General features: G+C 40.7%; 1 long non-coding RNA gene across 1 annotated transcript in view; it reads left to right on the plus strand.

Annotated features, from left to right (window-relative positions):
* The window catches only part of LOC147692332 (uncharacterized), a 135794-nt gene extending 119222 nt beyond the window's left edge, over nucleotides 1-16572 (plus strand). Inside the window, exon 3 of the long non-coding RNA XR_015299822.1 lies at nucleotides 14939-16572. This is a non-coding gene — a long non-coding RNA (uncharacterized LOC147692332). The remainder of the gene's footprint in view (nucleotides 1-14938) is intronic.
* Nucleotides 16573-16935: the final 363 nt, after the last annotated feature.

Here is a 16935-nt window from a genome sequence, read left to right on the forward strand (position 1 = left end):
AAGACTTTTGTAGAATCTTCAAGGCTGAGGGGATGCTTTCGAGAATGGGGCCCAAGCCCTAGCAGACAAGCGTCCGAGTTCCAAGGTGTCCCAGGGCCATTTTAGTGGACCACGCTCAAATCTGAAGAGCCGGCCGCCATTTTGAGAGTCCTGTGGCAGCCGCCTATCGCTGCATCGCAAGAGCGGGAGCAATTGAACTACATGGTGTGCGAGACGCTGTAGTCGCAAGAGCGGGCGGTAAACAGTTGAATGGCGGAAGAGGCACAGTGTAGCAAAAGCGGGCGGAATGGCAACTGAAACGGTAAAGGGGCGCCCGACTACAGCGTGTCTTCAGGTCAAACGGATTGTGGGACAAGGCCCAGAATGGAAGAGTCATCAAAAGGCAAAAAGTTCCGCCGGACCCCGGGAGCCGGCCGCCTATGTCGGGGGCGATCTCAGGCCACACCAGGGCAACAAGACTTGGGGAGGGGGTCGGAGCCAAGCGTCTTCTCCCAGTCCGCGCCATCACACCGCCCCTCGGGGGCCTCCGTCAAACAGTTTAGGGAGGTACCGTATCACATTGTTTTCAAATGCAGTCAGGTCCACAAACGGCCCCCACTTACTTTGAGAATAGTGAAGCTGCAGCAGGTGCAAATAAGCTTTAGACAGTGTTACAAGCATGCGCAGAACTCTGAACTATGGCACCCAACATCCAGGACTTATGTTATTTGTGCAAGGCAGTGACATCGAAGCAACTCAGGGACCAAAACCATGAACGTACACTCATGTATAAAATCTTACTATTGATGCTTGTCTGAGGCCAAGGAAATCAGAGTGCATGAGTCTCATGCTCGATCGATTGAGCTAGCCGGATCGGGCAACAAAAAGTATAAAATAGTTATGTAAATAGTTATTTAATAAAATGTTTTACCCTATTACTTTGCTGGTGTGTTGTATATATTTATAATATTTGCATAGTGTTTGTCGTTATTTTGGGTGGGGTGGGTGGCGGAGCTGAGCTGTCTTGCAGCCGTCATTGTGTGGAGCTCAGTTCATCTCACTAGTTTCGTATTTCTCATGAGGGGTTGTTCTTAATGTTTCTATTTTAGCGATGTCAAAAAGAGATCCCATTAGTGGCCTACTGATTTTGCTTGATTCCTTTTGTTTTTTTAAACGATTTTTCACTATCTGCAAAGACTAAACAGAGTATTGCGACTCTGTGCTTGTTTGTAAATAGAGAATGAACCAAAGAAAACCAATTCTAAAACAGTAAATACTTGGATAACAATCAATCAAATGGAGAGAGAAGCAGGCACGACGGATTACAACGGGGTCAAAGGCCTGCGTTAACTACCCTTCACTATCTGCAAAGAGAGAGTACTCCTAAGAGAAAAGCGGGGGGGGAGGGGGGCAGCGTTCAAAGCACATCAGCGTGCATAAACACGAAAATGTTTTTACCTATCACGTACTTGACATTTGACAGCTTTTGATATTTGCTATTAAAAAACCATTGAAATTCACTGAAAAAACCATAGGTTATAGACCATATATAGTTAGGAATTAGCATTTAAAAACCCAGAAAATTCACTGAAAAAACCATAGGTTATAGACCATATATAGTTAGGAATTAGCATTTACAAAACCTTAATTTACTCGCACAAAACCATAGAAATTCAAATATATAGTTAGTTGCAATAACTATATATCGCGCACCCGCAATCCACTGCTGATGATGTCACATATTTCATCATTCATGACATGGTCAGTGACATCACTGATGACATCACTGATGTCATCTCACATGACATCACTGATGACATCACTGATGACACCTCAAATGACATCACTGATGACATCTCAAATGACATCCCTGATGACATCACTGATGACATCTTAAATGACATCACTGATGACATCACTGATGACATCATTCATGTGATAATACGATGAAGCTCTTCAGACTCTAATATAACCTTAGATCCACTCAGTGTAAACAGACACTCACAGACTGTCACTCATCCATGGAGTTACTCACACACCTAGTCAGTCATGCAAAGTATCAATCACACCTCCATTTCCTCAACTATACAGTTAAACACACCTTACTAATTCAAACATATTCTAACACATATTTACTCTCTTATACAATCTCTCATACAAGTTCACAATGATTCATAAAGTCACTCTCACATTCACTGGCTCTTATGTTCATTTATTTATACATGTCTACTCTCACATGGACTGTGTTTTACATATGTACTTACTTTGACATGTAGCACTGAGATATACATTCACTCACCAATACACTCATGCACACAGTCAACCGCCCATGCAGCTGTTTCCACATGCACTTTTGAACCCATACATCTAGTGAATCAACTGCTCACACATCTTTGCACTGAGTCATACACCTCCCAGCCACTCATACACATACTCAGACTCCAATACAAATACTTGGGCAACCAATGAATATCCCATATAGTTACTCATATAGCTACTGATTAACACATTCAGCAGTTTACAGAACAATAGACATAATGATGCACAAGTTAAGACAGTTTAGTCACTAACCCATGCACTCAGTGAGACACATTTAATCACTCTCTCATATAGTCAGTCATGCACCTACTAAATTCTTCATCCAGACACTTATACATCCACTCATTATTCAATATGTAAAACATATTTAAACACACAGTCACTGGATGATGTCATCAGTGATGTCACTGACCATGTCATGAATGATGTAATATGTGACATCATCAGCAGTGGATTGCGGTTGCGCGATATATAGTTATTGCAACTAACGATATATTTGAATTTCTATGGTTTTGTGCGAGTAAATTAAGGTTTTGTAAATGCTAATTCCTAACTATATATGGTCTATAACCTATGGTTTTTTCAGTGAATATATATATATATATATATATGCACCAAACTCCCGGAGAACAGGAAAAGAAGTGTCGCACACGCCAAAGGATTCAGTTTCAACAAGGTTGCTTATTTAAGTTTCAGATTTGCATGTTGTCGGTTCACTCGGCAAGACAAAACAAAAAGCCGACGCGTTTTGCAGCAGCCGCTGCTTGATCACGGTAACTTACAAAACCGCACCGCCGTCAGATCGCTGGTTAGCAGGGCAATCGGACTATATATATATATATATATGAAAGTAATTCGCCAACAGACTCGAGACCTCGCCCCAGCCCAGTTCCAAATGACGAAGGAGCAGACCCATGAATAAGTGCTCAGTCAAGGTGCTTTATTTTGTCCAGCAAGCCAGCCGCCATTACGCGTTTCGCCTTTCACAAAGCTTGATCACATGGCAAGTTGCTAAGAGCTGGTGCCTGTATTTAAAGTGCTAGTGCGCGGGCAATTTCACAGTACCAACAACATAGAAAAAATACTGTTAAACCATGTTGAACATAGGAATTTGTGCATCAATGCAATTTACACATTTGTACAATTTATAAAATATATAATGAATTAAATATTTTAAAATTCATTGTAAATTCATGTATAAATACAAAAAGATTCTTATGGGACTTTACCAAATATTTAGCAATAAATGTGCTTATATAGCTCACGGTAAAGCCACATTTCCCTTAGACAGTAGAAATAAATCACTACTACAAATGTGTCCTCTGCATATGTCTATCGAATAGAGCCCCAGTGGGCATAAACTCTTTGCTCAAATATTGTTTGAATTCCTAATAACTATGTGAAACCCTGAAAAAAATACCGACATAAAAGAGATCAACAAAGAAATGTGCAAATTAATACATAATTAAAAAAACTGTGTTAGTGCTAGTGCAAAACATGAGTAGAGCCAACACTCCTGGTGTAACTCTCTTCTAGTAGCTCATTACATTTTAATATTGAAAAGAAGAAGTGCGGACACCTCCATAATCAGAAAAATGCCAAAATGAATGGTTCCACTTCCACAATTGTGTACAGTACAAGCTATAATCAAAAGACCTTAATAATATAAACCCTAGATTATCAATCCTCCCTCTTGATATTCCTTGGTAAGTAAAAACCTTTTGTTGATGTCAACTGCTGTCTTACCTACCCCCCAAGGAAATATTCCTGACTGGAACAGCGAATATTAAACGGATACATTGGGACAATGGCTAAAGACAAGTGTAAAGGTCCTCCGTGGCATTTAACCCGTTTGGCTGCTTGCTGTCTAATTCTAGAATGTACCGGGTTTCGAGTAGGCGAAGCCTCGCCTCCCGATCCCCACCTCTTTTCATGGGCCAAACAGAATCGATCACATAGTATGACAACTGTGACGGATTTGAATTATGCTCAGTTTCAAAATGCCTTGCCACATGGAAGGCTTGGTCCTTGTTGTTAATTGCCCTAATGTGCTGGAGTACACGTTTGTGGGCAGGTAAACGAGTACTCCCCACATACCTAAGCCCACACGTGCACTCCAGCACATAGACCACATAGTCTGTCTTACAATTCAAGCGCTTAGTAATTTCACTGGGTTTTTGTGAAAAAGGGCTAATATACTCTATAGATATAGGTATACTATATCTAAGTAAGGGGTGATTACACCACCTTACCCAGGTTGCCATTGCAGCCCTGTGGTGTCAGTTTGGAGGGCCAGACAGGGGTGGCATAATACATGCTGCACCCCCTGGTAGGCCTTGGGTGCACCTATGCCCTGGGTACCTAGGGTACACTATACAGGGGCTCACAAGGGTGACCCAGTAACAAATCTTGTATGTACCTAAAGTACATGGAGTCCATTTTATAGAGAAAGCAGATAGACTGGGGCACTGAATAGCAGGGTCCTAGTCCAACTAAGTCGAAAACCAGCAAAACACCAGGCAAAAAGTGGGGGTAACCATATAGTCAGATATTCACCTTCCTACAGTAACATCCAGAAAATGTATCTCAGAGGTACTTTTTTCTTTAGTGAAAGTTATGTTGAAAGTGTTGGTATAAATGTACATATAAAATTCTTCCAAAGCTTTACTGGTACCAGCCCAAAACAGGATGACATCATCAATAAAGCGCCTCAATAGAGTACATTTTCCATCAAGTCACTGGGCCCTTTTATTCATATATGTATGTGTTCAAACAATCCCATATAGCTGGTTAGCAAATGATGGTGAACATTTTGTCCCCATAGCTACACCCTGTATTTGACTAAACCAGTCGCCATTGTGTGTAAACAGATTGTTGTTAAGTACTAACCCAATTAGATCCACTAGCATATTTTTGGGTTCAAATGTATTCACCGATCATGTGTCTAGAAAATGCTGCACCGCTTTCAAGCCTAGGTCCTTGGGTGTGCATGTATACAATGAAGATATGTCTAAAGTAACTAATTGACGTCCTTCCACACATTCCACATCTGCAATTTGACTTAAAAGACCCTGGGTATCTTTTATGTACAATGGCAAATTTGTTACCAGTGGTTGTAAAAATAGATCAATGTATTCTGATAATCTTTCTGCTGGGGACCCAATCCCTGAGATGATGGGTCTACCCGATGGAAACCCCTGTCACTTATGAATTTTAGGAAGAGGGTAAATACAGGGACAGGTTGGATTCTCATTGACTAGATACCTGAATTCTAAGTCTGAAATGAAACATAAAGCTCTCCAGTGTTTTAATCTGTTCTCTACTTTTTGAATTGTCGCTCTCATTGGGGTGCTATCTAGTTTGACACATGCTGCTTTGTCAGAGAGCTGTCTGTCAATTTCTCCTTGATAGTCCTGCTTGTTCATGAGCACCAGGTTTACTCCTTTGTCAGCCTCTCTGATGACAAGGGAGTCGCAATTCTTCAGTATGTCAAGCACCTTTCTCTCCTCGATTGTGATATTATATTTGAAACCCATGGATCTTGAGAAGTATTTATCCTCCATTTTGTAGCAGTCTTGATTTACCAGTACTTGAAATTTGTCTATTTGATTTTCCCCTGGTAGACAGGGAGTGAATCTTGATTTGTTTCTTCCATTATCAATATCGAAAGTGTGTCTATATCTAAATCGTTTAAAAATAGTCTTTATGGAAGGAGAATCATCCCCATCTTCCAGGGATATAACTAATCGTAAATCCCTTTTGTCCCAAATGGTAGATGTGGAGTTTGTGCTCAAATATGGTATTGTGATGGGTCTAGTGTGTTTTTTGAGTTGTGTGTGCAGAGAACTGCAGGTACATCCCCTAATGAGGCACACCGGGGCTGATCAAAAATATGATTCAATGTTCAATTAAACGTATTGTTTATTTCTCATGGATTTCTTCAATTAATTTTAGCAATTTTAAACTGATATTAGCAACATATCAGAAAACAGCGTACATCCGTGGAGGTTAACTTATGAACTCTTTCTCCAATGCATTTCGGGCAAGAATGCCCTTGGTCACGGAGAGCTGTGGAGGAAGGCAGAAAAAGCGGGTGTCAGGGGGCAATGGTTTAAAAACGTGTGAAGGAAATTACTTGTGCTAAAAGTGAGGGAACTCGGTAGTCTTAAATTACAGAGTGCTCGGTACTAGTGTGGAGGTTTAGGGCGTGTGAGAGGAATGTTACCGCGAGTGATTAATAAATAAAGGATAACAGCGAACGCATTAATAGTAGCTTAATGCTTACATGGGGACTTACTTCATGGTAACGCGTAGCGCAAAAACGCTATCCGCCGGGTTGTCAGATCGCTGTCTCGTGTGCTCGTGAGTGAGGATAGTTAATATGGTGTTAATGGAAAGCAACGGTGGACTCAAGCATAGGGCAACTTTAAGACTACCGAGTTCCCTCACTTTTAGCACAAGTAATTTCCTTCACACGTTTTTAAACCATTGCCCCCTGACACCCGGTTTTTTCTGCCTTCCTCCACAGCTCTCCGTGACCAAGGGCATTCTTGCCCGAAATGCATTGGAGAAAGAGTTCATAAGTTAACCTCCACGGATGTACGCTGTTTTCTGATATGTTGCTAATATCAGTTTAAAATTGCTAAAATTAATTGAAGAAATCCATGAGAAATAAACAATACGTTTAATTGAACATTGAATCATATTTTTGATCAGCCCCGGTGTGCCTCATTAGGGGATGTACCTGCAGTTCTCTGCACACACAACTCAAGTGATATTTGTTGGTGTTTAGACGGACAACACCACCCTTGAGAGCACCCAAAAACTTGGAATCGTTCCCAAACACGGTAATCCACCTCGCTGTGCACCCCCAACCTCTGCTATTTGTCTAGTGTGTTTTTTACCATGAAAATATTTGTGTAGTTTTAATTTTCTTATAAACATAAAACAACTAACGTGCAATGATGTCAAGTTTGGTAGAAAACTTGGACAAAAACGAAGGCCTTTACTGAGCAATTTTGATTCTGCATTGGTCAATTCATGGTCAGACACATTCACAATCTTGATGTTATCTGCCGTATCCTTAGCGTTGGGCTGATTCACACTACTTAACATTATCTCTGATTCCGAGAGACTGATCTGGTAGTGCCTCCCACCCTTTCCTTTGTTCTTATGTCTGTTTCTTGATTTGCCCCTCCTTGTCTTCTTGAAGCAGACCTTTTTTGTGTATCCCTGTGTGTTCCCTTTTCAGAATCTCTGTAGTTCTAAAATGAAGGGATCTGAAGTGATGGCTGCAAATGGCACCTGTGCACTGATTGACTCCCCACTCGTTATGCTGCTGACACTAGAAATGTCAGAGGCACTAACTGATTCGGTTACATGTGTCATGTGTTCTGGAACATCTATATGTGTAACTGATTTTATATTCTCAAACATTTTAGCAAATGTATAGACTTTCCCATTCATGTAGTCTATTTCATCCCTTCTGATTTTCTGCATCTTCTTCTCATTTAAATACAACTGGTGTTTGTGAATTTCTGCTTTAAGAATTTGATCATTTCTTTCTATAGCTTCCAGTAAGTTTAATTCACTTCATCATCATCATCATCATCATCATCATATCTTTATTCGATCATTTGTAGAAGAACCATCAAAGTATACAAGGAATAAAACATAAATATATCTACAATTAAAATAGTATTAAACGATTGCAATCACAAATATAAATTACATCTAGAATCATTTTAAGAGCATAAATACATGTACCAACAATCTAATCATGCTAGGGGAGGTGCGCAATGCAGTCCCCAAGCATATGAAAACTAAACCATGTGAGTCAGCTAAGGATGTAAGATACATATATATCATAAAAGGATAAATAAGAAAGGTTTAAAAGTGGTGTCATAATTGACAAAGACATTTTTTACGAATCAACCAAAAAGATAACAGAAAACGACTAAGAGAAAACACAATTGGTCCAGAAGTGTCTGTTTTTAAATTTCTAAATGCAAACTGGTGCTTCCTAATACTCATGTTAAGGCAAATAGGTCTAATCTATCTCCTACGTAACTGCCTATACTTGGGTAGAAGAACCAAATATGTTCTTCTGTTTCGGCAGCTACACAGCATTCCGGGCAGGTTTCTGTAAGTAGGCCCCTCACCTCTTTTCCCGGGAATTTCAACAACAGATTACCATACCTAAACCGGATGTACAGGCTTTTAGCAAGAGAGAGCGAGTTCAGGTCAAGGAACAGTTCAAATAGGGAGCAAGATTTTATGATTAGGAAGTTTGTAGTTAGCTGACCGCTAGTTGGATTATTCATATAGTGCTCGCCCACCACCTTCCAGTAAGTAGCTTTGAGAGACAAAATGTCAAGACTGGTAGCCCCTTCTGGATACTCCCATGAGCCCATTAGGTTCAATAGATGGCACCATTTAGCGATGTGCTTGAACCAAGGGAGTTGTTTTGCCCCGTTAAGTGCCAGGACCTCCTGTAGAGAGTTACGATATTCAGTTATTTGGAAAGTAGTCCATAATCAATCAATCAGTTAATTTGTAAAGCGCACTATTTACCCGTGAGGGTCTCAAGGGGAGTGAGGGGTGCTGCTACTGCTCGAAGAGCCAGGTCTTGAGGCGCTTCCTGAATGTGAGCAGGTCCTGGGTCTGCCGCAGATGAGTGCGGAGGGTGTTCCAGGTATTGGCGGCGAGGAAGGAGAAGGATCTGCCACCGAAGGTTGTTCGTTGGATGCGCGGTACGGCGGCGAGGGCGAGGGCGAGGCTGGCGGAGCGGAGCTGGTGGGCGGGGGTGTGGAAGTTGAGTCTGTTGTTCAGGTAGGCTGGTCCGGAGTTGTGGAGTGCTTTGTGTGTGTGAGTGAGGAGCTTGAAGGTGATCCTCTTGTTGACGGGGAGCCAGTGCAGGTCTCTTAGGTGGGAGGTGATGCGGCTGCGTCAAAGGGATGTTGAGGATCAGGCGGGTGGAGGCTTTCTGGATGCGTTGCAGCCGTTGTAGTTGTTTGGTCAGGATTCCTGCATAGAGTGCGTTGCCGTAGTCCAGCCTGCTGCTGACGAGGGCTTGGGTCACTGTTCTTCTGATTTCGGTCGGGATCCATTTGTAGATCCTGCGAAGCATGCTGAGGGTGTTGTAGCAGGAGGAGGAGACGGCGTTGACCTGCTTCGACATGGAGAGGGAGGAGTCGAGGATGAATCCTAGGTTGCGCGCGTGGTCCGTGGGTGTCGGTGCTGTTCCCAGTGTGGTCGGCCACCAGGAGTCGTCCCAGGCAGAGGGGATGGGGCCGGGGATGAGGACTTCTGTCTTGTCCGAGTTCAGTTTCAGTCGGCTGCTCCTCATCCACTTGGCGACGACCTTCATTCCCTCGTGGAGATTGGTTTTGGTGGTGTGTGGGTCCTAGGTGAGGGAGAGGATGAGCTGGGTGTCGTCGGTGTAGGAGATGATGTTCAGGTTGTGCTGATGGGCCACTTGTGCGAGGGGGGCCATGTAGACGTTGAACAGGGTCGGGCTGAGGGATGAGCCCTGGGGTACGTAGCAGATGATGTCAGTGGCTGCGGATCAGAAGGGTGGGAGGCCCATTCCAGGGCCTTTTTCTGGATTCCGGCATCTTGGAGGCATGTTCTTAGTGTCCGGTGGCAGACTGTGTCAAAGGCGGCTGATAGGTTTAGGAGGATGAGGGCTGAAGTTTCGCCGTTGTCTAGTTGGCGCATGATGTCGTCTGTGGCGGCGATGAGGGCTGTCTCAGTGCTGTGGTTTCGTCTGAATCCGGACTGGGATGGGTCTAAGATGTTGTTGTCCTTGAGATAGCGGGTCAGCTGTATGTTGGCGATTTTCTCAATGACCTTCGCCGGGAAGGGGACCAGGGAGATGGGTCGGAAGTTCTTGAGGTCTTTGGGGTCCGCCTTGGGTTTCTTGAGGAGGGCGTTGATTTTGGCGTGCTTCCAGCTTTCTGGGAATGTCGCTGTTGTTAAATATTGGACGGATTTGTTAGCATGAGCTGAAAGCCATTTTGTATTTCTGTCAGCTATTTTAGTTTGCCATGTGCTGCCACGTGCTCACCATGTGCTCTGTCCTCCCTCAGTGTTGACTGCTCTTGTAATCTGCCTAGAAACGAACTATATTTAGCATCTTCCACCGACGCACATGCTCAGTTGAGCTTGTAGCTGTCCTTGCAACTGTGCCTAGTATGTAAATGCCAGGATGTGTTTGCCAAAAACAGCCACTGTTAGCTCCTCCCACTTTGTTGAGCAAGCAGATCTTGCATTTCCATATTAGTCATTTTGCATGCTTACATGAGCCAGGACTGCCCCTTGGTCTTATACTGACTATGTAATCCTAAGCATATATAAGGCGCAAGTTTTCTGTACTCCTTAGACTGCCTCATTCAGTTGCTCAGTCTTCTGTGTGACGTAGTCTGACTCATTTGAGGTTAATAAAGATGTAACTCTTATATTTCAGCTTCTGTGTCAATTTCTTCTTTGTTGGTTTAAAAGGACCAAGTATCAGTGGGACCCCTAGGAAGGTTTCTTGATTTCTTCAAATGGCGCTCCAACGTGGACCTCATCAGAGAAGTGACTATCTGAGGGAGTGATCTTGTCAGGAGACAGAAATCTACTGAGGAGGACAGGACAGGATTCTACTAAGGAGGTACTCTGTGCACGGAGATTTTGGGGATTCTCTGTCTCTGCAGCCCAGTATATTTCTGATCTTCCTGATTTTGATACTCCACATGATGTCACCCCTGACTGAGAACCTTTTTGGTGTGAGTATTCTAAAAAAGACAGTTAGGGCATTCAGAACTTGGCAGTTAGAATTTAGACAACCATTTGTTTGGTAAGAGTCGTTCTGTGGCACTTTCTGTTGGTTTTGATGCCTTTGATTGGTAAGGTAGTTTAGTAACACTTACTGTGGCTTAGCTTTGCGTTGACCAACTTTTGATTAGTATGTATTTAATATGTAAATTGCAATTTATGTAGGCAGGTAATGAGGAGATTTTTCTCTGTTTGACTTTGTTTGAATGCCGCAACTTACGAAGAGTACCTTAAGCCCTACTTTGATTATAATATTTGCATATTTTGCAATATTTTTGGGATGCCTGTTTCAAGCACACATCGAAGAATGTGTTGCTTATTGGAGGTACCATAGTGAGATGTGAATCAAATTGGTCGGATCCCTAGAGGGAATAGCTAGATAGGTTTAGGTATAAAAACATATTTCTTCCTTGGTGATTCTGTATCCCCATGGAATTCAAATATGGACAGAATACAAACAAGGATCATTTTTCTGTGCACGTTTATAAAAGGAGATATACAGAGCAATTGTTTTGGTGTCATTCCGCCAAAGCTAGTGAATTGACTGTATTTTGGCTTCTTGGAAATAAAACAGTCTGTTAGGCTGTTTTTGCAGTCTTTTGGAACACTTCTTGTAAATATGACTTACAACTAGTATTTACAAATGGTTTGATTTAAGTACAGTGTGTGGGCTGTCCTTTGTTTCTGTCCTAAGTGTTGATCTGTGGGTCAAATTTGTGTTTAAATGTCTATGCGGTTTGTTGTTTTACATTGCAACTTCTGTGAGTAAATAGCGATTGCGCTCTTTGTGTAAGGATGACTAGCCTTAAGCATGCTGAATTATGTGATTCTGAGTGTATGACCCCTTCTGTATATGTCTGGAATGAGCTCAATGTGTGTGTTTGTGTTTTTTTTGCTGTCATCAGTCTGTTATGCAAAATGTCATTTAATTAATATTAAATAAAAATTAAATAAAAATACAGAAATGAACCATATGATATGCTAAATAACTGTATGTTATTATTAAATTGATAAGAGTAAGCAATTATGCACATGTACAAACTGCCATTGCTTAAAAGATAAAAATAGAATTCACATTCAATAGAAATAAAATAGGCCTCAAAAACGAAATTGTGTGTTTTGCAATAAATAAACTTACAGCATTTTTCTTAGATACTTTGTATTAGATATTAACAGGCAAACACTTCATCTGAGTAAATGTTTGCTGAACTAAATACATATTATAGAACATGCATTGAAATGCCTCAATTTTAAATAGACAGTCACTGTGCTTACATTTCAACACTGAAAAAAGCTTTCCACCAGCTGTGTTTTAACTGCCGCTTAGCAGCACCTGTTGTTTTGATTGTAGGCCACGGAGAGACAGGAATGTTGATTCAGTCAGGATTTTGTCAGTTAAACACGGGGTAAAATCCTGCATTTCAGACTGCTGTTTTAAAAAGTTACCCAAATCAGGTTCATTATTTTGGATAACAGGAAAATGTTTAACGTAAGGATTTCCTTTCTTAAAGCCTTTTTTATAAGCATATTCGTGGTTCTGATGTGAAATAATGACTGTCCTTTTAAAAAAGTGGCGCAAAACTTTTCATGTTTCAAGTTAGGCTTCTGTGCTTAGGCTTGTGAATGAATGCATCTAAATGTGATAGCCAGGGGATGCAGCTTGCTTTTCATGTAGAATTATCAAAAATTATCGTTTTTTTATTTTTTATTAATTATGAAAAATTATTTAAAAATAGGTGCTTTTAAATTCGTTTTTTAATATTTACAAAGCTTAATACTCATACTGTGACCTCCTAGCATTAAAATTAAATTTAAGTTGTGTTGTACCGCATAATGAGGATATTTGCATATGGAATTTCACTCTGCGCAGGCTTAAAAAACTCATTTTTATAACGGTATAAATGATTATTTTTGATTTCCCACTCCTGGGCTATCTAGAGAACATTTTGAGGATGACTATTATACAAATAAATTATAGGATATTCATTTTTAAGTGCCCCAAATATCAAAGTCGAAATTGGGGAAAATTAACTATTTAAACAGCATTTTTTCCATTTAAAGCAGCTTTTAAAGTGTTTTAAGCTTCAGTAAAAGCATAAATTTAGGTATAATACAAATAGCTGACTTCTATATTTTTAGACAAGTATATTACACACTGCTTACAATTGAAAATATGTATAAAAAACCAGCAGAAGTTATCAAACTGACAAACAGGGTAATGGGTCAGCTTTCTGTTTTCAGGGTGACTTTGAATAGGGAAAGCTGCATGGAAAATTTGCACACAGAATAGGACAGCTGGGAAGAGTTAAATGTCAGTTCTATATTTAGAAGCATAGAATGGCTACCAGAGTAAAGTTTGCTTTGACATTTTGACACCTGAAACATTTTGAAAGACAAGATGGCAGTGCAGGGAAAGAAGGAGGAGTTGTGCTTAATTTTTTTGTTGGCAAAAGCAAGTTTTATGCACTCATATGAATATACCACAATACAATTGTATATGTGAGCTTGGCCATATATATAGCACTAATGCTTTTAGTTTGGTACTTACTAGGGCTGAGCTAATGGGATTTAGTTTGAATTAATTCCCCCTCATGTTACATTTGTACATTTGTTAAAAGGATTGGGGTTTGGGTATTCATATTCTTTATCTTCTCAAAAGTGCTATGTACCTCCTATAACTTTGTTTATGGACAGTTGCTACAAATAGGGGTTGATAGTGTTGACAGAAGTGAAACCTGTTTCAGGTTTCCAACTGTCAAAATGGGGGAAGGATGCTAGCTCCTCTACAAATTAAGGCTAGGTAATATGTATGTTGCTCTCTCCTTTTCTCAATTTTTTGTTAGCCTGTCTAAATTGTCTCCGAAATAGCAATGAGACACTTAATTGGCTATTCAGTAATACTGTGTTAAACATTGTTAGCATTAATAAAATAAATAAAATATTTATGTTATGTTTCTATCCATCTTGTTTGATGAAATTATGACAGGATCAGTATTCTAGATTGTTGTTCCCTTATTTGACCTTTAAGGGGAGCTAGATGTGGGTAGTTTTTGTTCTAAAATTCTTAGGTGATAACACCATTATTGTATGTTATTCCATGCTATATAGTTTTGCAAGGCGGTACAAAAGGGCATTGCTAGTTTTTTATTAGCTAGTCCATGTAAATAAACTGACAGTCCTTATTAGAGCTGATGTTGCATAGTTTTGAGCATGAAAAGTAGAACATAGGGAAGATGCCCATGTGATCCTTAGCAAAAAAATGTTTTGAAGAAAATTTTGTTTTATAGATAAGAAACCCTGTTAAATTAGCAGTTTTAGAGTTTCCTGCTGCTCCTATAACATGAGAGCATGGTCCTAAAACGTACAATGTAGGTGCCTTTTATTAAGAAGAATCATTTTAGAAGGGTCTGCAGTCCTGTACAAGTAATGAAAAGTTTATGAGGAAAAGTGTAGAACATTTCCTTTTTTTGAGGGTTTTCAGATTAGCACACAGGAATACACCAATGTAAGGATTTAGAGTATCTCTGTGTTGTTTTTCTCTTTTCCTCACAATTTAGAAAATGAGTACAGACTTCCTTGGCTGCTTGGGATTGGGTGATGTATTAATCTTGTTAGTTCACCAAAGAGTTCCTTTTATACTTGCCAATAGGTCAGTGCTGTTGTTTTTTTTACTCTCTCATAGATAAGATGAAAGTGGTTCTTGGGTGCCTTGCTAATATATGGGGCGTCCCAAGACCATGAAGTATTATAACACTATCCTCTCTGTATATAGACTGTTTCTGTGCCTTGTCTAAAGACCTTTTGTTCTGCCCACCAATAGATATTTGCTGCCTTACAACCATTGCCAGAGGGGCCCGGACATCAGATTCAGCCTGGGGAGTCAGCGTCAGCATCAGTCCAGCTTGAAGCCAAAGTGAAGGTAACCAGCACAGGCATTGCTGGCAACTAGGACCTCAGTGAAGGCGGAAGCCCTGTGATCAAATGTGTACCCCTGCCACTGTCTTGGGCAAAAGACAGGGCACAAATCAGAAAGGAGAAATCGTGGATCATGCCCCACTGAGAGTCACAGACCGACCAGAATGGCGAGGAAGCTTTGCTTGAGGTGACCCCTTTTGAAACAAGGGTTGCTTCAGAGATCCTAGCATCAGGCCTCTGAATCCTGGTCCTAAAGTAAATACAAGTTTGCTCCTTTCTTTGTTGGTCAAGAGGTGCCTGAGCACACTGGATGCAATGTTTTGCCCCAACGAATGAGCAGTGCACCAGCAGAGCAATACAGGAGTTAGGGAAGGACTTGAGATTAGGGTACAGGTGCTGTGTCTCTGATGCCTGTTAGATTGAAGTGAAGAAAACTGGTGTACTGCCTGAGACACTGGACAGGATCGCTAAGAGCATTTTCCTGGTGGGTGGTCCTATCCTGATAGAAGAGACTTTTTCCTTCAAACTGGTCTGTAATTCTTGAGTTGCGAGTTGTGCAGCTCCACCGTGGAAACAATAAGAACCTGCCTGTGAGGCTCAAACGGACATGGGGAGAAGACACCCCTCTGGTTGGTTGTATAGCGGCTTCAATTTCCCCAAGGACGACTTCTTTTTCTTGTCAATAATGTACCCCTTTAGTCGTCCCATTTTTTAGGAGGAGCACCCCTTTGCATCTCTTCATTCTAATTCCTATGGCCCTGTGTGGTTCTCCTGGTCCCAGATATGATTGATGTTCTAGCCCTCATAAAAGGAAAATGTAACAGTCAATTGGAAAATGTTTTTATTAGAGATGTCCTGTTAGCTATTTTAAAATTTATTTCGAGTTTTGTATAGCCCATAGTTACCCTCGAGCATCCCAGCGCACTGCAATGCATAGGAGCCCTGAAAATGTTTACTAGATGATTTTAGGATTTGCTTTTGCTTAGGACTAGAAAGATGATAATTCTGTTTGTAATAGTGGTCATTACTCTCTCCTGCAATCTGTATGTTAATTATGACCTGATGCTCCGTTCTTTTTGTATTCCTGCTTAAACCTGCTTAATGAAATGTTTAGAATGGAAAATGCCCCCCCTAGCAATGAATTAGGATATTGATAAATTTATGAAAATTAATATGCAAATATTTTCTATGTTCCTACTGGATCATAGGAATGTCTTTAGCTCATGCTAAAAGGATCATCTGTTAAATATTGGACGGATTTGTTAGCATGAGCTGAAAGCCATTTTGTATTTCTGGTAGCCATTTTAGTTTGCCATGTGCTGCCACATGCTCACCATGTGCTCTGTCCTCCCTCAGTGTTGACTGCTCTTGTAATCTGTCTAGAAACAAACTATATTCAGCATCTTCCACCTTCGCACATGCTCAGTTGAGCTTGTAGCTGTCCTTGCAACTGTTCCTAGTATGTAAATGTCAGGATGTGTTTGCCGAAAAAAAGCCACTGTTGTCTCCTCCTACTTTGTTGAGCAAGCTGATCTTGCATGCCCACATTAGTCAAGTCAAGTCATAAAGCTTTATTCGAACATAAAAAACATGTCCATAAAAGCACAAACAGTTACATAAGCAGACATTTCATTGATAAAACGAGAAAAAAGAACACATAAATGCTTAATAATCCAGTGCGGGATGGAATAAATAGTTAAAAAACCGTCTTTAAAAACACATACTTTTCCTAGCACCAATGGCCTTGAGTAGGAAGGTAGCTGTGAAAAAGCAAATGTCCGGATGATGCATATTAAAAAGCAGTTTCATAGATTCAGAAATTGTTCTTACTCCAAATCTTTTCAAGATGGGTTTTAAATAAGTTTTCCGTAATCCACTGTACAGTTGACAAGTAAAAAGAAA

Source organism: Lissotriton vulgaris, chromosome 9 (assembly GCF_964263255.1).
Source record: "Lissotriton vulgaris chromosome 9, aLisVul1.2, whole genome shotgun sequence".
NCBI classification, from domain to species: domain Eukaryota; kingdom Metazoa; phylum Chordata; class Amphibia; order Caudata; family Salamandridae; genus Lissotriton; species Lissotriton vulgaris.